This window comes from Mustela nivalis, assembly GCF_964662115.1.
Source record: "Mustela nivalis genome assembly, chromosome: 2".
Classification (NCBI taxonomy): domain Eukaryota; kingdom Metazoa; phylum Chordata; class Mammalia; order Carnivora; family Mustelidae; genus Mustela; species Mustela nivalis.
In genome coordinates, this window is record NC_139021.1 from 163,583,212 (window position 1) to 163,599,481 (window position 16,270).

The window sequence follows — 16,270 nt, forward strand, 5'->3', positions numbered from 1 at the left end:
GAAAATGCAGTCAGTGGTAGAGAAGGGATGCTCAGGTGATGTCAGGAAAATGAGGGTGGCTTTCCCGCGGTTGTGAAGATGGGCTGGGGTGCGGTCCCTCATTTGCTGCTCTGGTGACCTGTTCTCTGGGGGGATCCAAGACTTCTGGTGAAAGGAGAAGGGGTTATGCGTCAGTAATATGTGGAGGGGTCTTCAGTGGCCCAATGAATCCTCAGTTGGGTTGCTGTTTTATTATACCAAAAAGCGTCTGGAAATCACTAGGACTTGGTCTATGGTTTGGAGGTTACTTAGAGCCACATCTCCCATGGGATCTGAGTTTAATTAGTTTATCAAAGCTCCAACCCATTTCTGTCCAAAGTGACCTGTTGAACTTGGGAATGAGAATCCTCAAGAAATGTAGCATCTCTAGGATTTTCTTTCTAGAACAATCTAGAATTCACTGAATTTGCCCTTCCTTTCCAGCACTAACTACTCCCTAATATGTGCCAAATCTAAAATCCTGCACTCCCAAAAACTGACTCAAAAAGAAAGCTAGGTGTGACTCGCATTTATAGACAAGCAAGGGCAGCTTTGTGTTAGGTCTTGAGTTTCCCTGGAAGGAGATGCAGAGAAGAGCAAAAAAGAGGAAAAAATGAAAGGTGATTCTCCATTGAGTGACTGTGAGTGTGTGTGTGTGTGTGTGTGTGTGTGTGTGTGTGTGAGAAACCCTAACCCTAACCTGACCTCCGACTGAAGCTTTGAATTCCCCCCACTCTGCCTTCCTACCCTTCTGCTGTCCATTCCTTTGCAAACTGTTTCCTACAGAAACCTTGATCTTTGGACTCTCCAAGAGTTTGCTCAGACCTAAGCACATGAATGATACTCTCTGCCCCACTCCTGGTCTCTTAGTCCAGCTCTGCCCCACTCCTCCTGAGCTGGGCTACCTCTCTTCCTCTGAACCCTTGCAGCTTTTCTTGTCTGCCAGTCCTCCAGCACATGGTCTATTAGGAATTGTTACTTAAATCTTTGTGGATTTGTCCTCTTTCTCAATTGTATTTTATACCATCTGAGGATAGGGACAATATTTTATACCCACATTTTACTCCTCATCCTTGGTCCTAACACGAAGCCTTTGTAAATCCAGGGTGCTCAGTGACTGCTTGTTGTATGGATAGATTGTAGACAGAGAGGTTACTTCTTTTGAAAAATCAGTTGTATAGACTTTTGAGGGTTTGTAAAATGTAGGAAAAGTAAACAGCCACTCAAAAACCAGCATGAAAAAGGGAGGGAAAGAGAGGTCTTTTTGGCTCAAGAAAACCAGCAGCAATGGCCACAGTCGCTAAACTGTGGAAAGAACCAAGATGCCCTTCAACAGACGAATGGATAAAGAAGGTGTGGTCTATGTATACTATGGAGTATTATGCCTCCATCAGAAAGGATGAATACCCAACTTTTGTAGCGACATGGACGGGACTGGATGAGATTATGCTGAGTGAAATAAGTCAATCAGAGAGAGTTAATTATCATAGGGTTTCACTTACTTGTGGAGCATAAATAATAACATGGAGGACATGGGGGAGGTGGAGAGAAGTGAGTTGGGGGAAATTGGAGGGAGAGACAAACCATGAGAGACTGTGGACACTGTGAAACAAACTGAAGGTTTTTAGAGGGGAGAGGGGTGGGGGGTTGGGTGAGCCTGGTGGGTATTATGGAGGGCACATATTGCATAGAGCACTGGGTGTGGTACATAAACAATGAATTCTGGAACACTGAAAAGAAATTTTAAAAAATTAAAAAAAAAAAGGAAAACCCCTATTTCTTAGTTCAAGTAAAAGCCAGAATCTCAGACTGTTTTTTCCCTAAATCTTGGCAGGTCATGGGCACCATTGTTTCATTAATCATGAGTATATACTGAACATATACAATGCAGAATAAACAATGTTAGGCACCCCTTGGTTTTTCCTAGCTTTGGCCCTTGGCTTGCTTCTCTCTGCACCTGGTACTCACTGTCTGGGAGATCCTGTGATCTTAAGTACCATCTCTATATTCCCATGACTCTCGAGTCAGGGAGTTGTGACCTCTACCCTGTACTTTAGATCTTTATGTCTCATAGTCATCCTGGTATCTCAACTTGGATGTTATATGGCTAAAATAAAATCAGCGTGTCCCCCTTGAACCTGACACACTGGTGGCACTGCCCTCTACCAGGTCACTCAAGGCAGAAAACTAGAAGTTTGTCTATGTCGCCAAATTCAGTGAATCAAGGCTCCTGTTCTTACCACCCTGACTTATTTCTCAGCTGTTTCCTTTCATTCCATTTGCATTGCCATGATCCCAGTTTAAGGCTTTGTATTTCTTTATCTATATTTAATTTTTTTTCAAGGTAGAAGCACAGAGATGATTTATGAATTTACCAGTCTGATTGCCCTTTCCTTAATGCTAATACTGTATATAATGATGAACATGGCAGAATCGTTTCTGGGAAACATGATGTAGAATTTTTAAATGTTCAGATTTTTAAAAAAATTCATTTTTCCTTTTATTGCATGAAGTTTTCTGTAACTCTGCAGGCAGACATCCAGGTTTTTTTTTTTCCTAACTATTCTGAAATATCTTTTATTATTATTAGACTGGAAGCCAGTAGTAGTTTCTTCGTTCATAAGCATCAGTTTTTATTTTGTTTGAAAGATATGAGTTCCCATTAGTCAATAAAGTTTTATTGATTGCCAGCTACATTTCAAGCCCTTGCTCTAGGAGCTGAGGTTAAGGCAGTGAACATAATAAAGTTCCTGCCCAAGTGGTATTTGTATTCTAGTGGGAGACGGGGAAATATATATATAATATATGTAAATATATATGTTATATGTATTTATAATTATATATAAAATATACATATTTTTATATATGTAGATATGAAAGCCTATAAAGAGTGGTGGTTGAGATCCTGTAGTTTGAAATCCGATGGCCAAGATTTATTCTAACCTCTGCAGGCTCCACTTCAGCTGCATGACCTTGAGCTGTGCCTCATCTATAAAAAGAGAGTAATTACAGCTCTCACTTCATGGGTTGCTGGGCAGATTCTATTTGTTAATTACATCTGTAAAGTCCCAAAACAATGCTATAGAAATGTTTCTCTCTATCTTTCTATCTATCTTGTTCTATTATCTATTTATCTATTTACAGAATATATCAGGTAATGATAATGGGCCGGCTGAAAACTCATGAGGAATGTGAATGTTAGGTATCAGTAGGTATTGCTGTTTTATTTAGGATGACCTGAAAAGGACCCATTTGGTGAGTGGCAAACCAGGAGTGGGCAGCGGAAGTCAGCAGTGAGAGGAGGACATAGAGCTGGGTGTGTTGGGCCCTGGACTTTCTTGATCCCCACATGAGGACATGGGGTGAACAGGAGAGATTGGAGTCTGGCTTTAGGAGCAGAGGTGATGAGGAGACCAAGGCTGAGGAATATAAGTTGGGAGGATGTCAGCATATCCATGTTATTTTTGAATTACAAAATTGAAGTCACCAAACGAGCAAGTACAGACAGAAAAGAAAACAATGCAAAGACCGCAGGGCACAGGGCACTCTAATATTAGGGATGAGAAAGAAGGAGTGAAGGAGACCTTGTCACAGAGTTTATAGACAGCCACAGGAAGACCTAGTCCCACAGGACCTGGAAGGCTGTTTTAGGATTTTTTTTTTTTTTTGTAAACCATGAGAGAGATGGGAAGCATGGAGTAACAATTCCCCCAAATAATGCAAAAGGCCAGTACTCTTGAGAAAAACATGGAATTTCATCAATCACTAAGTAAACACAGATGAAATGTGATTATTTGCAACTCTCAGTTGACTAAGTTTAAAATAAAGTGAAAGCATGTCCGTGGGTTACACATGGACAACTGCGCATATGACAGGTACAGATGTGTGTCGTTCGGCCAGCAGCAGCTAATGAGTCCCTGCCTTCACATTGATCAGTATATGTCTTAGTTCTGACAGTGTATGCTTAGTCTTTAGTTAAAATTGCTTCTTTAAAAAAAGATTCATTATATGATGTTTTCCTTGCTTTTCTGACACTGTGTTTTCTTTGATAATTTTGAATACATGTTCTAGCTACTTTATGAATATAACAGCAGATCTTCTAACTTTTGGATAATATCTGTTGATTTCCTCTATGAGCAGTGACACAACTAATAGATTTCCATGCATTTCTCTTTCCTCCTCTCTCTCTTAAATTCCTCCCCGGTTTAGACGGTCATATTATCTCTTTGTTTGCTTTTCAAACTTAAAATATAATGCTGTTAGACTTAAATATTTTATGAAGCATGGCTGAACAAAGATAGAAAAAAATAACCTGTGTTTATGACCTGCATCCAACTCCAGTTTTGTTAATTAAATCATTCAGAGCATTTATATACTTCTGTAAACCATGATTCCTGCTTTTATTTTGATTTTAGTTTTACAGTTAAATCTAGGCCCTTTATTGTAGTTTTCTTATTTGTTCCTTGGTTGTCTGCAGTTTTTCCTTCAGTAAAGTTTTCAGGAAAGGTAAGTTTTTGAATGTTGAAAATGTTTCTCTCTCCCTTTAGGCTATAAAATATGTGTGTCATTTGATTTCCATGAGAACTTTGCTCCATTAATTTATTGAATCTTATGATGTCAGGCCAGTCTGATATTTTCCCTTTTAGGTGTCCTAAGTTTTTTTTTTTTTGCCCTTTGATACCTAAAAGTCCTTTTAAAAATATATATTTGAATACTATTTGCTTTGTTAGTATATGTTTTGTGGTTGGTCATACTGTGTCAATTCCTTTTCCTGAAATGTAAGTCTCATTCAGTTGGTTCAAATTCCCCTTACCTTTTAATTTCTCAAAAGTTTCTGATACATATTTTGAAATATATATTGTATTTCAGTTTCATTATTTTGGTTCTCATCCTCTAAAACACTTAGGATGTGTACAATAGACAGGATAAGCAAAGGAGAGTCATCATTTTTTCCCTTCTAATCAGTTTTAATTCCCTAAGCAAAATGATATTAAAAAAAAAAAAATCTTACCCACATTGTCCATGAACGAGTAGTTAGCAGTGTCCAGGCTTCTTTTTGCATTTTTTTTTTGCTGTTATTGTTGAACTTCTTTCCTGAACTTTGATAGCTTATATTTTATGACTTTATGTTGTCTCAACATAGCTACCCTTAGCTCTTGTATTTCTACTTTGAATTCTTCTCATACAGAGGTGATCTCCTCATCATACAGATTATTCTTAATCCGCAGTATGGTCACAACTTTCATTTGCTTCATGGAAGCAGTTTTTATTCTGTTTCTGCTATTAATTTTTTCTGTTCCTTACCCTCTCTTATTTTGCCATATTATTTTATAATTCCTGTGCTGTTTTCTTTTTATGTTTTTCACCATTATTTATTTTTTTCATAACATGAGCTCTTCCTGGACAGACTGAGGAGTTTCCTCTTGGTGATGGACCAGAGCTCTATTTCAGCATAACAAAATTCTTCCTTTTTTCTCAGTGAAGTTCCATATAACTCCCAATAGTTTGTCTGTGATAGGGTCCTTCACATAAGGTAAAAGTGCCTGGCTGTTCTTTATCCGGCCACACCTCTCCAGCTTCTTATCACCACCCAGTTCCTGGAATAGACCCACTGCCAATTCCTGGGGCACACAGACCTTTGGTTTCAAATAATAGATTGTTAGTTTTGTTCCTGGGAAAATGTCTCTTCAGAGAATGCTATTTCTCTGACTTGATCCATGATTTGTAGTTGTGGGCATTTTTGCCTGGGTGCCTGTCTGTTCCCTGTTTGTTCTTCACTGAATTTGGCTTCCTTTCCATGTATATATTGTGTTTCAGGGCCATATTTTCATTGAGAATAGAATTTGTACTTTTAGTTCTTGTTTTTCTTGTTGCTCCTGGGTGATTTATGAGAGGAAAAAAGGAAGCACCATTATTACTTGGCTATTTAAAACCGTTTATAAAGCTTTATTATGTATTTTCTGAAATGTTGCAATATCTTTCTAACTGATTTTCTTGTTCCTTGACCTGCAACCCCCACCCCCAGTCCACTCACAGCACTACATCCAAAGTAATTTATTTAAAACAAAGATCAATGTTCCTGCCTCCAGTGGCTGCTCACCACCTGTAGGTTAAAATCTAATTTCCTTAATATTAGTATCCTGCATACTCCCATCAGCCTCATGGGAATTCTTTAGCCACTGTGGCTCCCTGTATACCTTCCTTATTATATTTTACCCTTTCATAAACAAAAAAACCTGTTCAGTGTCCATACATACATGATGTCATATGTTGCTTAACATGCTTTTCTTGCATGACAAACCTGCTTGGAATGTCCATTTATTAGACAAACTTATCCTTAGATTCAACTTAGGCATTGCTAGCTATAGAAAATCTTCCCTGACATCCTCAACTGGGGCTGCACAAAACTTCTTTGCTGACTACTTAACCCGTGTGTATTATGTCTTGCCAGCCAGGTCTGTAAACTTTAAGAGGAAAAGACGATGCCTTACCGTACATCAGTGTTTCTCTTGCATAGTGTAATGACTGGTTCTCAGTACATGTTTGTTGAACGGAACTGAACTGAGAAGATAAGACACCATCCTTATTCTCAGGGAATGCAAGTTATCTTTTTAAAGCAAGGGAATCTTGTTTCTCCAACTAACAATATAAGACAACTTAGGGTAATTGGCAATTGTTCACTGCATAAGAAATGACCATATGTGGAATGTCTCTGCATTTTTATAAAACTGCTGTCCAACAATTATCCATTATGTTATTCAATACCCTTTTTATATTCATTCATTTAAATATATTAAAATATAATCAGCCCAGTGGGGAACACAGACAGCTAAACAATTATAATGTAGCTTGATGAGAGCTGTATTAGTGCAAAGCACATGTTGCTCTTGGAGTAGGCAGGAAGAGCTTCAGGAGGCGGGTTAATACGAGCTTCTTGTCAAGGGAGATTAGGAATCCCAGTTAGGTAGGTGAAGGAGAAAGATCATTCCAGGTGGGAGAGAAGCAGGCATAAAGTTAAGAAAGTGAGAGAACTTAATACTTGGGGACCTTTATCCAAGGACAGGTGTAGTTGTGGGAGGGAATTAAGTGGCAGGAAAATCAAGTAGAAGATTGTCTAGGTGAGATGAGCCTTTTTTATTTCCTTCCATGAAATCTGGGTAATTTTGTGTTTCCCCCTTTATAGGGCCGAGAAGCTCAGAACTAATTTTTTGCTCATTGTAGCACCTTCCTTTCTCCTACTGGCCATTTGTGATCATGTGGCTGCTTTCTTTTCCTATTGATTTTTTGTTGTTATTTATTGCTTTTTTTTTTTTTTTTAATTATTGGAAGCCATTTCAGAGCAATTTCTGCAACCAGTGTGAATTTTTAATCTTTTTTGGAGGATCTCAGTTTTGAAAATTGAAATGGAGCTCAAGAAAGGCTTTAAGGGGGGACGCCTGGGTGCTTAGTGGGTTAAAGCCTCTGTCTTTGGCTTGGGTCATGGTCTTGGGATCCTGGGATCAAGCCCTGCATTGGGCTCTCTTCTCAGTGGGGAGCCTGCTTCCTCCTTTCTCTCTCTGCCTGCCTCTCCACCTACTTGTGATCTCTGTCTGTCAAATAAATAAAATCTTAAAAAAAAATGGCTTTATGGAGGAGGTCAGATTTGTACTGCAATGATTAATGTCCATCTCAAAAGCAAGGAAAAGGCACGGATTCCTCATTCTGTTCATTGAAATAAAGCTGCCTCAGAAGGCTTTTGTCAGGGCAGAAAATCCTCAGACCAATAGTAGCTTCTCCTCCAGGGTTTAAACCCACAGATTGATATCTGCACAAGGAAGGCATCTGGGTATCAGAGTAGACATCCTGCCAATGTCTACTGAAGAATGATCCCAAGAGAAGAAGCTAGAGTGTGTCAAGTCTCAGGTCCAGCCCAGCCCTTATGGGAGACATCTCCAAGGAGCACTGCTAAGGCAGAGCTGGGCTCTGAGGACTATGTATTTTCTGAAGCATGCTTGCTGTCACGCCAGAATTTGGCTTTTAAAGGGGAACCTTATAAAGCCACATTATTTTCTTCTTTGCCTACAATCTGAGCAGCTGAATAATAGCTGAGTGGGCATAAAGGGCTCTGGTGGCTTTGGTTTTTCATAATTTTAAGGGTTTTATCCATTTGAATTTTTTAGTTTTGTAAAGTATTGATATCCCTTATTTTTAGTGCCACCAGAGACCTACAACTGGAAAAAAAAAAAAAAATCTTACAGGTAAGGATGCCGGCTGATCCCCTCGTTCTTACAGGCTTTTTTTTTTTTTTTTTTTTTTTTTGCCAAATGTGATTTTTGGCAGGTTTTATTTACAATGAGTGTTAGGGAACTTATTTCAGGAGCTACTGAAAAAGATTCTTAACCTCTCCTTAAATAGAGTCACTCAGTTTTTGTTTGCTGGGTTCTTAATACCTTTCTCATTTGACAAAAATTATCTGCTGCTAAGATGTGTTTGAAAACCACTGACTTTCTGTAGCACAGTTGGTTCCATGGGTCAAAGGTCAGATGTTTTTGCATGCAGACAACTGAACCACCAGGGAATCAGATGACACGCAGTCCCATTTTCTTTCTCTGGAAATTAATAAATATTATGTATGTGTGTAAGGCATACTTATTTATCCACGAGTGAGCCATATACAAATGCATATGCATTCGAGATTAAAGTTTTAATAACCAAAAACCCAGTAACCTCTGCATAGTAAACTTCCCATGACATTGATTTTGCATGAAAAATTCACCCTCAAAAAAATTTGTCCTTCTAAAGGAAAGCTTCCATGCCCAGTTATTTCTTTTTTCCTAAACATGATTAGTTTTGATTCTGTATCCTGTGTGTGCTTGAATGGTCCATCTACTACTCACATGGCTCCTACAGTTTAGGAGAGACCCCAAAGGTTCTGCCTCACCTTTGTCAACCTCTGTTGACAAAGAGGTAAATATAGTCATCTTGATGGTTTTGCTTGAGGGGACCAAATGTTTGCTCTCCTGCTTTCAGCTGAGCTGAAGATATACAGAACACTGTGAAATTTGTTAATCTGTCAATGCCTTTTCTATGCAGGGGGCCCCAGGGCCTGGGGTTTCATAGTGAAATCAAAAGGAGCTAATCCTTCCCAGAAGAGCCCTTGTTTTAATGGGAAAGTGTCTGCCTGAAATGTCTCCGTTCCACAGGGATAAAAGAGAAATCGGCTTTCCTCTGTAGGGGCAGGGGGAAAGAGATAAGTTGGTTTCTGTGTTCTGAGCCAAGAAGGTTGGAAATCCTGCCTTTTCTCCTTATGGAGTAGCTTTTTTAGTCATTATCCTGGAGAGTAGGTGGTTCAAGAGTGGTAACAATGCAGTCCCTTCAGGGATAGGATTCATACCCTGGCTATTAGGGAGTGTGATGAAGAAATATGAATAGAGTCCTAATAAGTCATCTTAAGAGAATTGTGTGTCCTCGCTGAACTACACGGAGCCTAGCCTCATTCCATCCTCAGGGCACAGGAAGTGGCCCTCAGTGAAATAAAGATTCATTACTCATTGAACAGAGTTTCACTGTGAGTACAATTGTACTAAATGATACAGGTCTATTACAGATATCTAAAACACAAGAGAAAAAACAGATCTATAATTAAAATACAAACAAAACACTCCAGAGGCATGAAGAAAGCAGAAAATTCAAAGGGAATGCCATCCTCATTCTGCCCAATCCTTAACATCCACAACTAGACCAGTATCAGTGTATAGATCCACACTTTCAGCTCCTGGTAATGTTGTGTAGATGTAGTCCAAAGAGGTGTCCCCTCTGTAGCAAGGAATCCTGTGGGCAGAGCAATGATATGCAGAAGCGGGGTCCTGGGATGATTCTAGTATTAACAGTGGAGCCGCTCAGTCAGTAATTCGGATACAAGCTGTTATTGTTCGGAGTTGAAAGGTATTCTAGATGTATTAGCAATTAATAAGTACTAGTAGCTAGTTAACAGGTATTTCTTGAGGTCCTAGAAGTATGCCAGATACAATGGAGCATGGCAGGCTGGAAGGTGTTGTCCCTGCTCTCAGGCAGTTTATGACTCAAGTAGCTGGTGGTCTGATGTGGGGCAGAGGACCCTGAACTTACGCACTTGGGGTGATAGGGTTCTGCCACCTACCAGCCAGGGAACACGGGACAGTTCACTTGGACTTTGAGAATGCTAATTTCCTCATCTCTGTAGAATGGAAGGATGCCCCTTGCCCTGCCTAAATTGAAAGGTTTTTATGAGGATCAAAGGAGATGATAATGGCTTTGAAATGCTCTGAAAGCTACAGAGCCCTACCAAATGCAAGAATCAAGAGATTAATCCACATGCAAAAGTCAGCCTCCCTACTTCTGTGTAGGCACATTCTCTTTGAAGAGTTTTTATAAGCCGGTCATGGAAAGGATTTTGAAATCTTTTCCCCAAATTCATTTTGTAATTACTCACGGGTTCAGCCCATGTATCGACATATGTGTGTGATAAAACCTTCCCACATCCTTCCATAGTACTAGTTATCGGAGAAACCAACTTCTCATGATAGATATGTAACTGTAGATATGCTGGGGTTTAATTCTCTTTCAAGACTCTTGAGTGCCTTTTTGAGGATGTTGGTCCCTAGCTCTCCCAGGTGTTGATAGTTTAAGTTCCTGGTTTAGGCAAGAGTATGGGAGTTAGCAAGTCTCTATGGCATGTCTACTGTATCCCTAATAGTTATCTTTCTGACAGAAAAAAAAGCCCTGAGGCAGAAATTAATAGAGTGTAATTATACAAAGAAAAACTATTTGGCAATATTTTAAATGATGTTAATTTGGCCTTAATGGGAGAGATTTGAATGTTAAATAAATAGCAATTTCATCATTAGGGACACATTTACAACATAGGAGTTTAAAGGAAAATGAAAGAGTTGCAGAGACTGTCTTCAGAAGAAATTCAATAAAGACATCTTCAGGTGAATATTCTTGAAGCGCTTTCAGAATCTTAAGTGAGGTGTTTTCAACAGCCAGCACTAATGGAAGTGCTTTAAATAGCATGTTGCTGGGATGTGTCTCCTATACAGGCAATGATTTTAGGGCCTTGATGTAAAAGTTGCTACTAGTATTTGAAATAGTTCCATGAACAACCACAGATTAGTGTAAGTCATGATGTTTAGTTGATCCTGGCGTTGAAGAGGTCGCACCCCATGTCCTTCTGGCTCGTGTTTGCTCAGCTGCCAGCCCAGAAGCAGAGGTGACCTAATATCACCGTGCCTCTACTGCACTGTGAACCTCTTGCTTTTTGTTCTGATTTCTGATTTGGGCTGATTTCTCCCAAATGAGATGCTTGCAAGAGACCCTTTTGCCATCGTCGTGGAGATAAACAAACCTTGAAGTACAAGGTGTCAGGCTCCTCTGGGCTAATTGTGCCTCTTCCTATGTCGGGAGGGCGATGCGGAGCCTCGTTCTCCATGGGTCTTCATAGGGTCCCCTGTGGGCCTGAACTATGACTCATAGTAATTACCAGTTCAGTAACTCTCCTTGGGATGGCTTTTCCTCCCTCATTTCCTACTTTCTAGTTCTACCTCTTTTATTCCTTCTTTTGTTGAGAAATTGGTCATTTCTCAAATGCAAACAAACAAAACAGCCCCCCACCAAAAACTGAGCAAAACAAAACAAAACTACCTGCATAAAACCCCTCATCGCAGTCTCTACATTTCCAGGCAGAGGGAACCCAACTCAAGGAAACTAAGAGACTCTCAAATTTATTGAGCGCCTATTATGTTTACAGTAATGTGAACAAATTGAACTATCCAAGAAAATTAGAATCAACTGCATGCCCGTATCAAATTTCTCAATCCAGACCCTCAATCCCATCCTTTCTAACTTCTCAGGGACTGGCTTTACCTATTAGCCTTCTTCCCCTATGTCTTCAGCATGTTCATTCCTATTTTAGACTTCCCATCAGTATTGAAATATTTTAAAATATCTACTCTCCTTAAATCAAAAAAAGAAAACAAAAATTTCTTTGAACCCCATGTTCCTCTCTATAAATGTCCCATCTTTTGTTCACAAGCAGATTTCGTAAGAGCTATCTATTTTCTTTTTTTTTTAAGATTTTATTTATTTATTTATTTCACACAGAGAGAGACATCACAGGTAGGCAGAGCAGCAGGCAGAGATAGAGGGGGAAGCAGGCTCACCGCTGGGCAGAGGACCCTGAGATCCTGACCTGAGGCGAAGGCAGAGGTTTAACCCACTGATCCACCCAGGCACTCCAAACTGTCTGTATTATTTATCCTACTTTCTTATTTTCTTCTCTTTAACCCACCTGAGACTGACTTCTGCCTTGTCTACTCCATTAAAAGTACTTACGCCAGTTCATCAAGATGTCTTTGACTTCCGTCCAGACTACACCTCTCCATCACTCACTCAGCGGACCCTTCTGCAGCCCCAGGGTCTCTAGCTGCAGCGCATCCCTGAGCACACTGGGCTTTGCTCCTTTCACAGTGTGTGCTTCAACTCCTCCTCCTACCTCTCCGGCATCTTCTTCTTCCTCTCCTACTCTCTGGCCTCTTCCTCTGCCCACCCTTTCAATATGGGCTGTTCTCAGAGCTTTTCATAGGTTCCCTTTCTCTGCTCACTTCCCAGGCTCTCTCTGAGCAATCCCATCTCTTTGATTCTCCAGGCTCCAGTTCCCATTCAGATGCTGATGAGTCCTCTGTGCCTCCTGCTGAGACAGAGCAGCTAGCGGAGGGGCTGTTCCTTTCCTGAATGCCCAGCAATCCTTGAGGCTTGGTGATCTCTTCACTCCATTCAGGGCTTTGCGGTTCATGTCCCTAATGAATGATGAAGACTTGTTTTTCCCCAAGAGATCTGCAGAAGCTCCAGGAAAGTTACAATACTTGTTACTTGTGAGGCCAGCATTGTACGGAATCTTTTCCCTTAATCTCTGAGAATTGTTCTGTCATTTGCCCCGTTATTATAGCACAACTATTTGCTTTTCTAGTAGTACATGAATGGGATATGTCTGGCTTCAGGGTGTCAAGTTGTTTTCGTTTTGTGTATCACCTTTGGGTAATTAGTAATAGCTGCATAGAAGGCTGTGTTGTTGTGGTTCAGTAGGAAAGACTGCTGCTGTTAATTAGTGGTGTCTCCATGGGCTTGAGAAGGAAGAGTAGTGGCATGGATTCTGGGCGCAGTATATTTTATAGGAAGGGTGGCACTCGTTGTGTTTAATTATCCAGGAGCCTCATGATTAGATGCGGCCTGTGCATTCTGGTCTGGAAATTAGATATGTTGTCCGGAGGACCACGAGTGTTTCTGTAATTCAGCCCAAAGGAGGCAGATCAGCCGCTCTCAATCTCTTCCATATTGGAAAATATGCAATTTCCTGTTTTCAAAGCAGTGATGCGTCAGAATGCTCTTTCCAGGTAACCCCACCACCAGTTTTTAACCCACCCATCAGCAAACTGAAAGAATGGTTGTCACGATTGATTTGTGGTGTCTCATATTTCCTGCTAAATGGTTGACTGCTAAGCTTGCACTTTATTTTCTTTAATTCTACTTTAATCTTCACAGGATCTCGGTGTGATGGACATTATTCTCTTTAGTGTTCCATGGAGAATTTCAAAGAGGTTCAGAGAATCCCCCTTTGTCCTGGAGCTCAGTGATGGCAGGGTTGGGATATGATATCAGAGCTGCCTGGGTTCATAAGGAGGGCAGTGATCTATTTCTCATTTCGTTTTCCCACTGTGAAGAATCTTCACATTAACCCTGCATCGCCGGTTTTTCCCAGAAACTTTTCCAGATGCTGTAAAAGTGGAAGAGAGGTAGCTGCTGCCTCTATGGTGGTAGACACCAGGGGCAGGGAAGCCTTCCTCCCTCCTTGTTCTGTGGACTGTTTGTCAGGATCTGTTTCAATTTTGTTTCAGATCAGAAACTTTCTGCACCATTAACCCAAGAAAGGCTTAATGGGATTCAGTGCAATGCAATCATGCCTGTACCTCTGAGAGCTGTCCCTCAGAAGCACTTAGAGGATTATTCAAAGACTCATCGCTAGGGTGGGGGGTAGTGGCGGGGTGAGTGGCAGCATGGTTAATCTTCGTTACCATCTGGGGCTCCACTTTCTTCAGCTTTCCCCACTTACCTTGTACCTCTCGCCATGAGTTACCCAGTTTCCATCATGTGCTTCTTGGCACAGCTTCTCTGGAGTCCCATTCCTGGGAGCAGAGGAGCTACTGAATCATGACCCAGCTGGGTCTCCCCATTGTCTTTCCCTTCCAAGTCCCAGTAAGTTCCCCACACCCTCTCTTCCGAAGCATAGCTCCCAGGAAGATGCCTTTCCTGGGGCCTTCTCCTATTAAAGATAATTGTATTGTAAAAACGACAGTGCTGATAATAAAGGCATTTGGGCTGTGGACTGAGAAGAAGACTATTAAGTCCACTCCTCTCCCCATTACCATTCTAACTAGGATACAGATCTATTTATTTCAGAGTTTCAGCTTTTAAAAATTTTAATCGCTCTGCCTTTACCTCTGTAGCTAGCTAATGGGGTAAACAAATGCTTTGGATTTCGCAAGCAACTTTTAAGAATCTGATTCTGAAACCCATCATGATCATCGGTTAAGAACTAAGGTCTTTTTAGAGTTTAATAGTGGCAGAGTCAGTGGCTGATCGATCTGCTTAATTTGATTGAGCACCTACTGAGTGCTCTGGGCAGTGATAGGTTCTGAGACAGAAGGATTAATAGTTCGTTCATTCATCCATTCAACAAACATTTGTTGAGCACTTAATGTGTCCCTGTTATTCTAAATGAAGGGCATATAATGGTGTCTTCATTTTGTTTCAGACTAGGTGAGGGGTTGGGACTCTATGGCCGTACTCTTACCCTAAGCAATGTTCAGAAGCTCTTGAGAAAGTGCTGGGCTTTTTCTCAGGTTAAGGGAGACTCATGAGGCTTGATATGATCAAAGATACTTTTCTGGAGAAGGTAAGGCTCGAGCTAGGCCTCCAACTGGAGAATTGACTTGAGGAGTCTAAATTTAGGACCATCCAGTGCTCAAAGGAAGAGACCATTCTGTGGTAGGAGACAGTGCGCCACAGGATGGGCTGGGCAGGTCGATGGAGGAGAGGGGTGGGCAGTACAGCATTCCTGGGTTTAAGTCTGGTCTCACCATTAACTCCCTCAGTGACCCTGGGCCCTCACCTTTATAAACCAGATACAGGTGGAATGGGTCCAGTTTAAGGAGCGTGAGGGACTGGACGAATTCTCCCACCCACTCAGCCTCTTCATCATCCATTGTGGACACCTCCAAGGTATCACTGTAGGATTCCAGATCTTCATGGAATCCAGTGTGGAAGGCAGTGGGGTACATGACTCCAGAGTTCCCTCCTAATGCTACCGTTCCACAAGTCTGCTCACTCTCCAAGATGCTCCGTTTGGTTTAACATGGATGGGCAGGGGACTGTTATTCAGAAGTATTTCCCAACTTATTTCTCCAATGTCAGAAGCAAATCGAAAGATATTTAGGTTGTAGCTAATCCCTTAAGAGAGCTGCTGAACCGGGATGCCTGGGTGGCTCAGTTGGTTAAGCACTGCCTTCGGCTCAGGTCATGATCCCAGCATCCTGGGATCGAGTCCCACATCAGGCTCCTTGCTCGGCAGGGAGCCTGCTTCTCCCTCTGCCTCTGCCTGCCATTCTGTCTGCCTGTGCTCACTCTCTGTCCCTCTCTCTGACAAATAAATAAAATCTTAAAAAAAAAAAAAAGAGTTGCTGAACCATTCTTTCCTCCTTTCCTTTCACATACATCTACTGAGGGCACAAGGTGGATAGTACAATAGATCAAAAATTAAAAAGCACAAAAGTAAAGGTTCCTACCCTAGGGGGCCTTGTAGTCTAGTGAGAGAGAGAGAGAGAGATCATATGTATGCAGAACCATGAAGAAGATAAATAATTACATGCTGTGATCCAGCAATGAAGAAATAAACATAATTGCAAGAGCCAATCAGAGCGAAGAAGGGACATCATCAATTCATTTATTCTGTCAGTCCCTTGACAAGTATTTCCGGAGTTACTGCTATCCACAAAGCATGGGACCCCACGTCGGAGATTTGATAGTGAAGGTGATAAACTCCAGCCCTTTTCTCATGGGAGTTTATGATTCACATGATTCCCATCTCTGATAGGTATTAAAAGGCAACAATAAAATAAGAGCATAAATTAGAAAACTCTGTGCATGCAGACCTGTGTGTTTGTGTGCACACACACCTGCA

General features: G+C 41.0%; 1 protein-coding gene and 1 long non-coding RNA gene across 3 annotated transcripts in view; one reads left to right on the top strand and one right to left on the bottom strand.

Annotated features, from left to right (window-relative positions):
• The window catches only part of SORCS3 (sortilin related VPS10 domain containing receptor 3), a 587,951-nt gene that overhangs the window by 440,838 nt on the left and 130,843 nt on the right, over positions 1–16,270 (top strand). The gene's annotated exons all lie outside the window — the stretch shown is intronic.
• On the bottom strand, positions 6–15,295 carry LOC309860406. The gene is made up of 3 exons (XR_014309346.1): positions 15,203–15,295; positions 5,030–5,894; positions 6–144 (listed from the first exon to the last, which is right to left on the bottom strand). It is a non-coding gene; the product is annotated as an uncharacterized lncRNA (long non-coding RNA).